This window comes from Prionailurus viverrinus, chromosome C1 (assembly GCF_022837055.1).
Source record: "Prionailurus viverrinus isolate Anna chromosome C1, UM_Priviv_1.0, whole genome shotgun sequence".
NCBI classification, from domain to species: domain Eukaryota; kingdom Metazoa; phylum Chordata; class Mammalia; order Carnivora; family Felidae; genus Prionailurus; species Prionailurus viverrinus.
The window spans coordinates 52,025,076-52,038,437 of NC_062568.1; the positions used below are offsets into that span (position 1 = coordinate 52,025,076).

General features: G+C 42.2%; 1 pseudogene; it reads left to right on the plus strand.

Annotated features, from left to right (window-relative positions):
• The first annotated feature begins 489 nt into the window (after positions 1 to 489).
• LOC125171608 (tissue alpha-L-fucosidase-like) lies at positions 490 to 4,062 on the plus strand (annotated as a pseudogene).
• The last annotated feature ends 9,300 nt before the right edge of the window (positions 4,063 to 13,362 follow it).

Sequence of the window (13,362 nt, forward strand, 5' to 3'; positions counted from 1 at the left end):
GTACTAGATAATGTCTCTGTGCTGGGAAGCAAGTTTTGCTGTGTTGTTGTCTTTGCCTCTTACGTGTATTTTTTGAATCTCTGTTTCCTGCCTGAGAATTTCCAAGTGCAACAACAAAAAAGTGAAAACATAGCTCAAACTATCCCCCCACTTTCCAAGATTGGATGCTATTTCTGCATTAACATTTTTTTCCAGCTGGGCTCTATGTTGAATATCTGAACACAAACTTCCTATTTATTGGAGCTATTACTGGATATTATTGTTCTATTCTTTGATTAGTGTCTCTAGTATATTTGTCATGATGTCTTAACATATTCAAATAACGGGTCAGTCATTAGCAAATTTTCAGGGCTGTGTAAGGAATCACTGTAAACAGATGTGACGCTATGCTTCCCAGTGTATGCATGTTGACATGCATATACGTCACTCCAAAGAGAGGCACCACTCGTCATTTGGTATATGTAAGGTATTTAGGACGGTAGCGGCATCATGGTTAAGTCCTATGTAAGTCTTGGCCACTGCTGCTTCTATTGCTACCATTACTACACTCTTACTCTTGGAAAGGCTAAGTGTTATCCTGCGACCAGGGGTCAGTTGGACTGGTTTCATGAGATTACCAACCCCTGGTGTGGACCTAACCCATGTGCAGATTTGACTTTTGCTTCTCATCTATGAGTGGCCCTTTGACCCTTCAGAAGACCATCTTTCTAGGTCCACATTTTTGCCATTGGCTGCCTCTTGGGAACTGTCAGAGTGTCACAGGGAAGCTTTGGGATGTAGCGTGCATGGGGGCCATCACTCTAAGGCAGTGCTTCTCAAATTATGTATGGTGAAAGGTAAGTGTTGTTGTTGTTTTTAAATTTCCAATCTGCCACAGCCTGATATTTTTTAAGGTGCAATAAAAATAAGTTAAAATGGAATATAAAACCAATATACACAAAATTCAAGTCCCATTTTTTATTAGATTCAACAGACGTAACCTCCTCCTGCCAAATGTCTCTCCACATTTGAAATGCTTTCTCTCGATGCTGTGTTTGTCTCATCTCTGAACAGTAACCAAGATTACAATAGCGGGCCTCGTTTTCAACAGCAATATCTTAAAGGACAGTGAGGAACCCCAAAGGCCTGTCATTTTGTGGAGGTCAGAGGCCTCTCACCACAGTCGAGGACGCTGGCGGTCACCAGGCCTCAGGCCTCAGCTTCCCCGGTGTGAAGCTGGTGTGCAGAAGGTGCCTGAGAGGCCATGAAGGAAAACTGTGTTCTCCTGGGTGCTGGCCATTCTCTCAGCTGGGAATTTATGCACAGTGAAGCAGTAGGTTGTTGAGTGCAGATGCACAGGTGTGGAAACAGTTTGTGATAGGCAGGTTTATGGCATATAAACACATTGTATGATATACTGTAATCAACTATATAAACAACTTTAAAATTGTCTCTACTTCATATTTCCAGCATTTGGTTTTGTTAATCATATGTCTTCCTGACAGCAATTAAATAACCTTGAGAGAAAACGTGCACCTGCTGTCTCCCCTGGGGAAGCTACATCTCTTTTGTGAATGACATAAGTTCTCTATAAAGCATAACTGAAGATCGAATTGAATTTGGAGATATGTCTCCTTTCTCTCTTGTTTTATCTCTAGTTGAGTTGGAGGGCATGGTTTAAGAGAGCTGATCTTTTTCTGGATCCCTGTTCTAAGATTCTACTTAAACCAAAACATTTCATTGAGGGGCTAATTGGAGACAAGATCTAAATGAGGTTGAGGTGGGTATGGCAGAGAGGAGGTCCCATGGTCGCCTCCTTGGCCTTCACTCCCAACCTCTCTTCCTCAAGGCTCCCGGTTCTTCTGGATTTCCTTCTATGAACACTATACTGGTCCTGTTTTCCTTCAAACAAAACAACATAACAAAGCATTTGTTTTGCTTGGGTCAGGTTCCACACAGGGTCCATTCATTAGGATTGTTGAATTAAGTATCTCCTAATTGAGGGCTGCAATTGAGCCTGGGTGGCTCAGTTGCTTAAGCATCTGACTCTTGATTTTGGTCAGAAGATTGGGCCCTGTGTAAGGTTTTGTGCTGCATGTGCAACCTGCTTAAAATTCTCCCCCTCCCTCCCCAACTCGTGTGTACTCTCTGTCTTGCTCTTACAAAATTTTTTTATTTTACCCTCTTGTACTGCTGGTGGGAATGCAAACTGGTGTACCCACTCTGGAGAACAGTATGAAGGTTCCTCAAAAAACTAAAAATAGAACAGCTTGAAATCCAGTAATTGCACTGTTACTATTTACCCAAAGGATGCAAAAGTAGAGATTCATAGGGGTACAGGCACCCCAATGTTTATAGCAACATTGTCAATAATAGCCCAACTATGGAGAGAACCCAAATGTCCAATGACTAAGAGATAAACAAATTGCGAGACACACACACACACACACACACACACACACACAGTGGAATATTACTCAGCTGTCAAAAAGAACAAAATCTTGCCATTTACAATGATGTGGATGGTGCTAGAGTGCATTATGCTAAGCGAAATAAGTTGGTCACAGAAAGACAAATACCCTATAACTTCACTCTTATGTGGAATTTAAGAAACAAAACAGATGAACATATAGGAAGATGGGGAGAGATGAGAGGGAACAAACCACAAGGGACTCTGAATGATAGAAAACAAAGTGAAGGTTTCTGGAGGGGAGGCCGGTGGGGGGATGGGCTAGATAGTTGAAGGGCATTAAGGAGGACCCTTGTTAATGATGAGCACTGGGTGTTGCATGTAAGTGACAAATCACTGAATTCTACTTCTGAAACCAATGTTGCACTGTATGTTAACTAACTAAAATTTAAATTAAAAAAGAAAGAAAAAAGAAGAGAAAATTAAAAAAAAAGTCTCTCTGAGTTTTTTGACAGGTATCAGGGCTCCGGGGAGGAGGTCATGGGGCCGGGTGGGCACTGACTGGGAGCTCAGTGCAGCCGCGCTGCTGTGCCCTGAACTGGCTGAATCTTGACTCTGGATTTGTTCTGCGAAGCAAAGTTTGGGGAGTTAGTACCCTGGGGGTGTGTTCTCGAAGCTGGCCTGGAGCAACAAGTGGTCCTGGTGGCACCAGATGGGGGAACAGCAGCCCCAGTACCAGCTCCTCAGGACAGACAACTACCAGCCCAGCTGTAGCCACGTGGACTTGGGACCACCATTCCCTGCACACCTCTTCCACCCTGATGAGTGGGCTGACTTGTCCAAGCCATGTGGCCAGTAGGAAGTCCTGACCATGCAGCATCACAAAGGTTTCACAAACCGGCCAAGTCCTGTGTCTTGCAGCTGGAGCTCCCAGGATCTGGAACCCCATCCCCATCGTATTCTGCTGAGTTGATGAATTGGGAACAGATGTCCAGAAGAGGAACATAAACCGTGGAGTCTTTCACTCACTCTCAGAATGGTTCCACCCCCTCTATCTATTTTGTAAGAAAAATGGCTTCAGAACACAGCATTTTGTCAGTGTGAAAAAGATGCCAGAGCTATTTGACCTTATTTTTAACCTGTTGGTCTGATGGAGAATGAGAATACCCTAATACTTATTGCAACTCTACAAATTTTCTTTCTTGGCTCTTCGATGATAGTCCTGTCAAGGATGAAGGTAAATGATCCATGGGGTTGGAAATGCTCCTGTCACCATGGATGTTACTACAACTGTCAGGACAAATTCAAGCCAGGAAGGTTACTAGATCACAAATGGGAGATGCGCACCACCATCCACAAGGCATCCTGGAATTATCATCATGACGGGCTCATGTCTTTGTATTACAAGTGAATTGGAAACCATTTCAGCACTGGTTTAGACAGTAGGTTTGGGAAGCAACTATCTTCTCAATGATGAACCAGCTAAAGGTGGACTGATCGTTCCAATCTTTCAAGAAAGGCTTCTTGCGGCAATATTCATTTATTAGCCATCAAAGGGGAGGCTATTTATGCATCTAAACCCTGGAGGGTGCAATCAGAAAAGAACACAGTATACCTTAAAAGGATCATCTATATATTCCATTTTACTGCACTGGTCAAAAAATGGAGTCTGAAAGCTTCAATCCCTCAAGTAATCAAGATAGATTACAAAGTTAAGGGTGTTGGGAATCCAAGAAGATCTGGAGTGGTCCACAGATCGTATAAAGTTTTCCTCATTTTTCTGACCTCACCATCTGCTCTCCCAGTTGAGTTTGAAGCTGATTATTGGAGTTCAAGAGGGAATGGACACTGCCTGCTGTTTGCTGCTTTGATTTTCCTTGTGTAGCACCATAATTGTAATAAGCTAACTTTTCTTCCCTCTCCAGAGATGGCTTTTCCAACACATTGTAATCAAAGGAACTGAAAGCATTAGATTGATGTCTCAATGGACCAAGTATCTGAGCTCCTCACTCTGGGTGGCAAAAGAAAGGACTGAACAGTTAAGCTCTGAGTTTATCCATTCCTACTTCTGGAAATTATCTGAATGGAAACTGCTCTCTATTTTCTTGCTTACTTGATGACTTTAGTTAAAGAATAAGCCAAGTCACCCTGTTGCCTATGAGAGGGGACAGAAAGAGTTTGGAAAGCTCCACCATATGCTATTTATTTAGCATCAACTGTCACCAAACTCTTTTCCCCTCATCCCAAGTGTGGAATAGCCTGGAGGGGAAGAAAAAGGCTTCTAGGCTGCTTATGTTCGATCTTTAGAAGTTTCTAAAGAAAACTAGTCGCTCTGAATTTCAGTCTGTTTACAGGGATACTATTTTAAAAACTGGATGTGATTCTTTCCTGACCTTTAACATATGATCAAATAAATAAATTTGCATGTCAAAAATTTATATATTTCCCAGTCATCTCTTCTCTTTTTTTTTCCTTGCAGTTTTTGTTCTTGTTGAAGAAATTGGCTGTTTGTCTTGGAGTTTCCAACAGTTTGGATTTTGTTGACTGTGTCCCTATTTATTGTGTTATTCTGTCATTGTAAGCTCTAAATTGGCAATTAGATCTAGAGGCTTGATAAAATTCAGATTCAATTATTTTGTCAAGAATATTTCATATGCAGTGTTTTGTACTTCAATTAGGAGGTACATATCTGATTGTCTCTTTTTGGTGATCTGAGCAGCCATTGGTGGTCATTGCTCAGATCCACTAATTCATTAGGAGGTCACAAAATGGTGATATCCTGATTCTATTCGTCCTTATTCATTTATTGGCTGAAAACATTCTATGAAGAGAAAATTCTCCTTGACTCTCTGGTTACTATGAGACTAGGTGTTTTTTGGTTTTGTTTTGTTTTGTTTTGTTTTGTTTTGTTTTGTTTTGTTTTTTAGCACAATGAATTGGTTCCCTAGTATCCTCTAATGGTGAATCTAACTTTTTTTGTATCACACTAAACTTACAAATTTGAATATACTTGATATGTTTTAATCCATTGCATTTATCAGCATACTGATGCTCAAATCTTTGGCCAGTTGGGTCCTCTTTAAGCTGATTCCCAAACCCTCTGGATAGAACCCCAGTAGCTTTTCATAGCTTTCTACTTATCTGATATGACAAGATATTCCAGACTCTTTTCATGAGCTTCCTGCCTCAGGCCTGGAATCAGCCATCTTTCCAAGTGGCTTGGTTCCTTTTGGTGGGGAATAGTGTTTAGAGACACAATTAAGGTTCCAGGGGTGCTATTCTACTGGATTGGCCATTGTTTACAGATGTTTCCAGTGGACAGAACTAGAAAATGAGTATTTTTTAAATGCAAAACACAGAATGAATCCAAATTGCTACCTCAGACTTATTTGCAGGATTTTTATTTAATCTCACTGATCTTACATTTGTGTCTGCTCTCACCCAAGCTGAAAGTCCTGGTTCCCAATGACACCCATATATATACATTTTTGCTTTATCTCACACTGCAAACATAATAGTTTCAGAACACCAATAACGATACCACCACAATACGATTACTGAATCAACAGTGAATCTGGGTGAATTACTCTACAACCTAGCATGGAGATAACTGTAAATTACAACTTAAAAGTAATGACATAAAATGATTGACACATTTGATTATATGGAAACGAGTGCTTTACATTTAATCCACATGAGTTATATCAGGCCCATTTTGCAGATGAGAAAACTGAAACTCAGAGAAATTAAATATCTTACCAAAGTTTACAGTTATCAAATGGCAGAGATGGGATTAGAACGTAAAGAGATTCTAACTCATTGCACTCTGAGCCACCTAGTTCTGTTCACTGTAAACACATTCAGAAAATCCAGAAATAAACACTTCCCAAACCCTACTCATAACTGGGAAATGGGAAATAAAATCTTATTAATACTGCTAGGCTATTATTATTGTTGTTATTATTATTATTAGTTTGATAAAAAATTCAATTTTGAGTTGCAGAAGAGCTTTAAAAGGCACAAGAGTCTTGGGGGAGCACCTGAATGGCTCCATTGGTTAAGCATCTGACTTTTGATTTTGGCTCAGGTCATGATCTCACCGTTTGTGGGATCAAGCCCACAGTAGGCTCTGGGATGACAGTGCACAGCCTGCTTGGGATTCTCTCTCTCCCTCTCTATCTGTCCCTCCCCAGCTCGCTCTCTCTCTCTCTCTCTCTCTCTCTCTCTCTCTCTCAAAATAACAAATAAACATTTAAAAAAGACACATGATTCTTGGGAAAGAGACTTCAGGGCATTTTAAGTATAACACATAAATATAGTATGACACTGAACATGGAAATTTACATCTTTTAGTTTTTATTCTTGGTCAGGACTCTGTTACATTATGGCGGCATATTCTTCGTCATATCTTTGTACCATGAAACATCATCTCAACCTTCAGAATTCTGCTTTAAATATAAGAAAACTGAAAGATCTTCAGATCTTTTACTTTATTATCAGCAAAGACAGTGGCTTGGCCAATTCTTTTAATGGGAGCAGTTCAAACTGTTTGTTGGGTTTATAAAGATAGAAGGTGTCAACTGATCAGAAGTTTAACTTCTTGGTTGGTACTTGGTATTTGTGCAAGCTAAGCAATTAGTTGCAAACCATTATTCCTGTCCTTTCCAGCTTTTAATTTGTTCACATTTTAATTATTCATTTCTTTCCATTGTGCTCATAACTAGTCAACAAATACTGAATTTCTGTTTCTTAAAAGAAAACTTTTATCTTTTTATTTTTTTAAGTTTATTTATTTTGAGAGAGAGAGAGAGAGAGAGAGAGAGAGTGTGTGTGTGTGTGTGTGTGTGTGCTGTGTGTGTGCACGAGTGGGGGAAGGGCAGCAAAAGAGGGAGGGAGAGAGTCCCAAACCACTGTCAGCACAGAGCCTGACATGGGGCTCATCTCACAAAGAGTGAGATCATGACCTGAGCCGAGGTCAAGAGTTGGACACTTAAGTGACTGAGCCACCCAGGTGCCCCTATTCAAAAAAACTTTTAAAGCCAATTATGGTTTTTCTCCATCAGGAGCCTAGCTGTTTGTAGGGGTTTGCGAGAGCAACAAAATTCTTCCATTCATTTCACAAAGATGTACTAAGCATTGACCTAATGTGCCAGGCATTGTTCTAGGTGTTGAAGATACAGGGAGGATAACGTAGACAAGTTTCCACTCTCAAGGATCTTACCTTCTATAGGAGGAGACAGAGGAAAGACAATGAACAAATAAAAGTCAGATAATGTCAGAGAGTGACTTTTTCTATGAAGAAACGTTAAACACAGTGATGTGATAGGGACTGGGGCATGTCCTCAGCTTGGATGGTTGGAGAAGTCCCTGTCTAAGATTTGAGCCACATGAAGACCCAGGCAGAGAGATGTCAGGCAGAAGAAACAAGTGCAAAGGCCCTGAGGCAGGAGTATACTTGGTGTGTCTGAAGAAGAAAGAAACACAAGAGCTGGAGTGAACTGGAAAAGGAAGAACACAGAGCTGGAGGGAAGTGAACTGCACTGAATGATGACTGACCTCTGAGTATTTAAGAATTTGCTTATTTATTAGTTTGTGCATCTATACTCCATCTTGGTCTGGAAAGGATTTAGAATAGCTATTTGAATGTTGTTCTTCCTTAGAGTGCCTCTAGACTTAAGAAATATAAAAATGAGTCCTTTAGCAGGGAAAGTCCAACAGATAGAGCTGTGTTTGGGCATAAGCCCCATCGATGCAGGGTGTTTCCTTTTTTTCTTAAAAGCTCACATACCTGGAAATGTCATTTAAAAAATTATTTTCAAAGAAAATTGTCACACTGAATTTAATTTCAGACCAACAGACCCGTTATATTCTCTAATTAATCATGGCACATGCTATTTACCAAACTCCTGTAAAAACAAATTTCTTTTGTACACATTACAAAGAAATGTTACATAAAATTAAGCACCAAGTAATGACTTTAATTTGCGGTTAGTTAATAATACACAGATGATCACGCGGCTGTAAAGGAAGCCGCTTGGGACATTAACAGATATGCTGGCACAGAGGAATTAGAAACAGGCAGACTGTGAGCTCTGGGTGGGAAATAAAGAGGACTCAAGAGTAAATGGACATTAGATGTTTCGACTTCCAGTAACAGAAACAGACCTGCTGAAGGCCTTTCCCAGGGAAGCCTGTCTAAGTGACTTTTAAGTTTCTTCATGGGTTTCTAAATTTATTTTTACCTCTTGCCCAGCAAAAAGGTTTTAGAAAATTTAATGGAATTTTCATTTAACACGAGCTTGGCTGAATGACCTTAACTAAAAAGTTGTATGTGTGTGTGTTTTTCAGCTTTGTAAGAAATTTTAATTGTTTCAAGTTCTATAAGCCGCCTTACTAGACTAATTTCTTGGCACTTAATGATTCCAAGCTAAGGAAGCCCGGTGGCTCAGTCGATTAAGGGTCTGACTTTGGCTCAAGTCATGGTCTCACAGCTCATGAGTTCAAGTCCCACATCGGGCTCTGTGCTGACAGCTCAGAGCCTGAAGCCTGCCTCGGATTCTGTGTCTCCCTCTCTGCCCCCCACCCTCTCTCTTTCAAAAATAAATAAACATTTAAAAAAAGTTTAAAAAAATGATTCCAAGCTAAGATGCTCAACTTTACATTTTTAGAAATAAATATAAAATAAAGTCTTACTATCTGAAGTAAATCAATGTTACATTTCTCTGAGGTCTACAGGCTACATAAGTAATCACACAAACAGACACACAACAACGAAAGTTCTCTATTTCATGTCATAGCAGATGGGATGGAAAACCAGCCTGCCCAGAGGATCTGTGATTAAAATTTGTTTAAACCTTGGGGCACCTGGGTGGCTCAGTCAGTTAAGCATCTGACTCTTGGTTTCAGCTCAGGTTTGTGAGTTTGAGCCCCCACCAGGCTCTGCACTGACAGCATGAAGACTGCTTAGGATTCTCTCTCTCTCTCTCTCTCTCTCTCTCTCTCTCTCTCTCTCTCCGCACAACCCCCGCCTCAAAAATAAATAAGCATTTAAAAATTTTTGTTTAAACCTCTAGAAAGGAGGAATGGAAAGTTGTCAGAGGACTGAAAATGGCTCACCTCCTTCCTGCAGAACAACTTTTCTGATATTTTCTCAGTTTCACTGCTCCCACCTAAGAGCGATCTGAAAGGGGTTTGCACAATGAAAGATTCATGATGTCAAGAATCCTCTTGGGGCGCCTGGGTGGCGCAGTCGGTTAAGCGTCCGACTTCAGCCAGGTCACGATCTCGCGGTCCGGGAGTTCGAGCCCCGCGTCGGGCTCTGGGCTGATGGCTCAGAGCCTGGAGCCTGTTTCTGATTCTGTTTCCCTCTCTCTCTGCCCCTCCCCCGTTCATGCTCTGTCTCTCTCTGTTCCAAAAATAAAATAAACGTTGAAAAAAAAAAAAGAATCCTCTCAAGAGAGGGGTTCACTGTCTGGAGAAGCATTGAGAGACTCCTAAAGCCATTCAGGGTTCTCACCAACTCACAGTGTGACTCTTACCTTGTCACTTCATCTGTGCGTGTGCTTCCTTTGCTTTGTATGTGAAATGGGTATCAACTGACTATTTATTTCACGGTGTGGTTTCAGCTTTCTAAACAGGTGACAAACATCCCTGTCATCTAGGTTGGAGATTATAGTGGCCCCACATTGCTTCTCTCAGTCCTATAGCTGCTGCCTATTCACCCAAGGACTCCGGGTGAAGGATTCTTATTCTTACTGATTATGGAGCAGGATGGGAAGGAGGAGGTCTGTATGACTTGATGCAGAATTAAGGTTCACCATCGTCCTCGCCAGGCTTTGGGGCAATGAGATAATGCAGGCACACATCCCATTACGAAACTAATGATGAGCTGAAAATAAAAAGGAAATTTAGAGAAGGGAAGCCTCAGAAAGGGATTAATCAACAACTCCAAGGCAGTATCCTGCTGTGCGCATGTTTTCTGCAAATATTGACTCTGAAGGATTAAACACGTGCCTAACCACTATGTCACTGTCCCTGTGAAAGAGAGTTTCCATTTGACTATCTCAGACCAAAGGCAATGCAGAACAATAGAGGCAAGGGCCCCTCCCCGCTCCAAGGATAGTGCCTTAACTCCCCTGCAGGGAGGGGCCAGTGGGGGTAGTTGTTTGTGTGTTTGTGTGTTGTTTGTGTGTGTTGAACTTCTGCTCCATCACCAGTGGTAGGAGCAGGGTGTATCACAAACATGCTACAAATATACATCCACACACACCTCATCGGAGCTGGAAGAAGAAAAGGGTGTAAAGAAGGGATTTTTCTTCTTCCTTTGCATTTGCAAAGTCATCCCATACTTCACCGGAAGTAGTCTAGGACATGGAAGGAAGTCTGTTTGGACTTTAGGAGAGTTGGAAATGGGAGTGAGATTGGGAGAAAGGAAGTACACAGAAGGTTCTGGTGCCTAGGCAATTCAAACAGTATGGAATACAAGTCAGAGAAGAAGGGAATGATTTCTTTAAAGACGAGGCTGCATTGGTTCTGGAAACCAGGGTCTCTCACTGGGCAAGTCGTGATTGTTTCAAACAAGATCATCTGGGAGCTGACCGAGAAGCCAAGTCGCAAAGCTTTGATGTGAAATGTTTGTACAATGTGAGACATGTATTCTTTCACATAAACTTCTTAGAGCAGACTGTCTCAGGCTTGACTATGTCCTGATAGCATGTTTATTGATCCTATAATTTGGATTTGATGTGTCGTGGATTAGATGATGGTTCAGCAAATATTCACAGCCACCTCCAACCACTGCCCCTCCATGCCTTCCTGGGAGAGTGCACTTTCCTACTCCACTGATGTTGGGTGTGGCCACGTGACTTGTTTTGCCCAGTGGAATATTATTAGCAGACATGACACAAGCAGAGATGGAAAATATACTTGTGCGTCTGGGCTGGCCCTTCTCGGGCTGCTGCCCCAAGAAGAAAATACCAAGCCTGGCCTGGTGGTCTAAAGAGGATGAAAAAAACATGTAGAGATGATCTGGATGCAATCTGTGGCTTGAAATCAAGGCCAGCTGAAGCGAGCTTGGATCAGCCAAATCCAAACGTAAGAGGGAAAATAAATGATAGCTTTCACGTCACTGAGATTGGGACTGGTTTGTGGCATAACATTACTGCGGCTGTAGCTACCTGATAGAAGCAGAACTGCTGACTGAGCACATCAAAAAGGCAAGGAACGTGTGTTGTATAGTGTTTATAGGGCACAGTGAGTGAGCAGAGTGGTGGAGTCCCCGGTAGGTGTGAGTAGAGCTGTGAATGGTGGGGGCTACCATGTAGGGCATGATGCTCTTGCTGAACACAGATCAGGGTCAGAATTTGGCTGTCACTCTCTCTGGCGGCACCGGAGGTACTAAAACTGCTCTTGTAGCCCTGGAGTGGGTCCCTGAAGGATAACGTTATTCCCGGCAGAAATCGAGAGAATTTGGTGCTGATTTGGTCCGTAGCTGCTCACAGTATGAACAGAAGCCACCAGGGCTGTCCACTCAGCACTTCTTACCAACCACAAAAGAAAATGTTTCTCGTTTTTAAAACAAAGGTGGAAGAAGGGCGTTTCTCGTGCAGGTTGCTGTCCTTTATAACATAAACTGCTCAGCCCAAGGGAATTGAAATGGGTAGAAGTATATGCAGTCGGATAATGAATGGAGTTTGGGCAAAAAACTGTAAAGGAAACGGCTTGATTTTATTTTCTATTCATATGAGGTTTGTTTTTACAGTGGTCAGTGGTGCTGTTCTCACTGACACTGAGCATTCGCGGAAAGAGAGCTGTCAGACCTCTGTGATACCCAAGTGGGTATAATAAGATTTAGTATTATTCATTTGCAAGATACAATTTTAATTAGATACCAGTTGTATGAATTTCGAGGACCACCACGTATTGGACAAAGGAAGTCGAGCTACCACATTTGCTGGCCCCCTGGTAGAAGTGAGGAGGCATTACTTTCGCCCTTAGGGAGAGTATGTTGGCCAGAATACTCACGGGTATACACCTTGGAAAAGGGAGAGAAGACTGAGTGCTGGACAATCCCGTCCTGCCACTTGTCGACGTGCCCCAGCCATTTGCATCTCTCTGGGATTCCTGATTGCTATGCTGGAAGTACCGTGAACTGGTAAACCCTCACTACCTGAGGTCCGGAGCTGGCCGTCAGTCCAGGACTCGTCAAGAGCAGCCGGAGGGCTCTGTCGGGCATGCCCCATGTTCCGTACAGACGGCTGAAACCATGAGTTTCTCTGATGCTCTGAGTGCTGCCGAGAAGGTGCTCTTTGCCATCTGTCTCAAATGTCTGCTGCAGAGCACACTGCTGGCAAAAGGGCTGCAGAGATGCTGGAGACTTCCAGTTGTGAAGCCTGATGCGCGGCCCAAGCCTGGGTTGAGAGTGGGAGATGGGTGGAGGGCGTGGCAGGGAAGCCAGGGGCGGGGGGACTCCTGCAAAGCGTAGCTCGAAGGCAGCCTGGCACCTCTTTCTTGACATCTACTGGCTCCTTATGCCCATTTGCACAGGTCTGCCCTTTTACTGGAGTCCACACAAGTGGCTGGGCCAGGGCTGTCGTGCAGAGTGCACATTCTGCACACCAAACACCTTTCTTTTTGAACACTTGGAATGGAAAAGTTTGACTGGATTTGAAATTCATTTTCGTTATCACAAGAAATTTCAACATCCACATTGGTCAAAGAAAATAAAAAAGAAGAGCTCTTAGATTCTTTAAAGATAATTTCGACTGCTGTAAATTTTTGAATGGCTGTAAAAAAGGGCTTTAAATTTTTTATCACCTACTTGTGTGAACAAAGTTTCTCATCAATGGTGACTATCAAGAATTTGAAGAGATCATTAAAAAGACTTGATCAGGACTTGCTTGTAGCCATTTCAAACATAAAACTTGGTATAAAACAGTTATGTGCATGGAGACAAGCTCGACTTTCTCATTAAA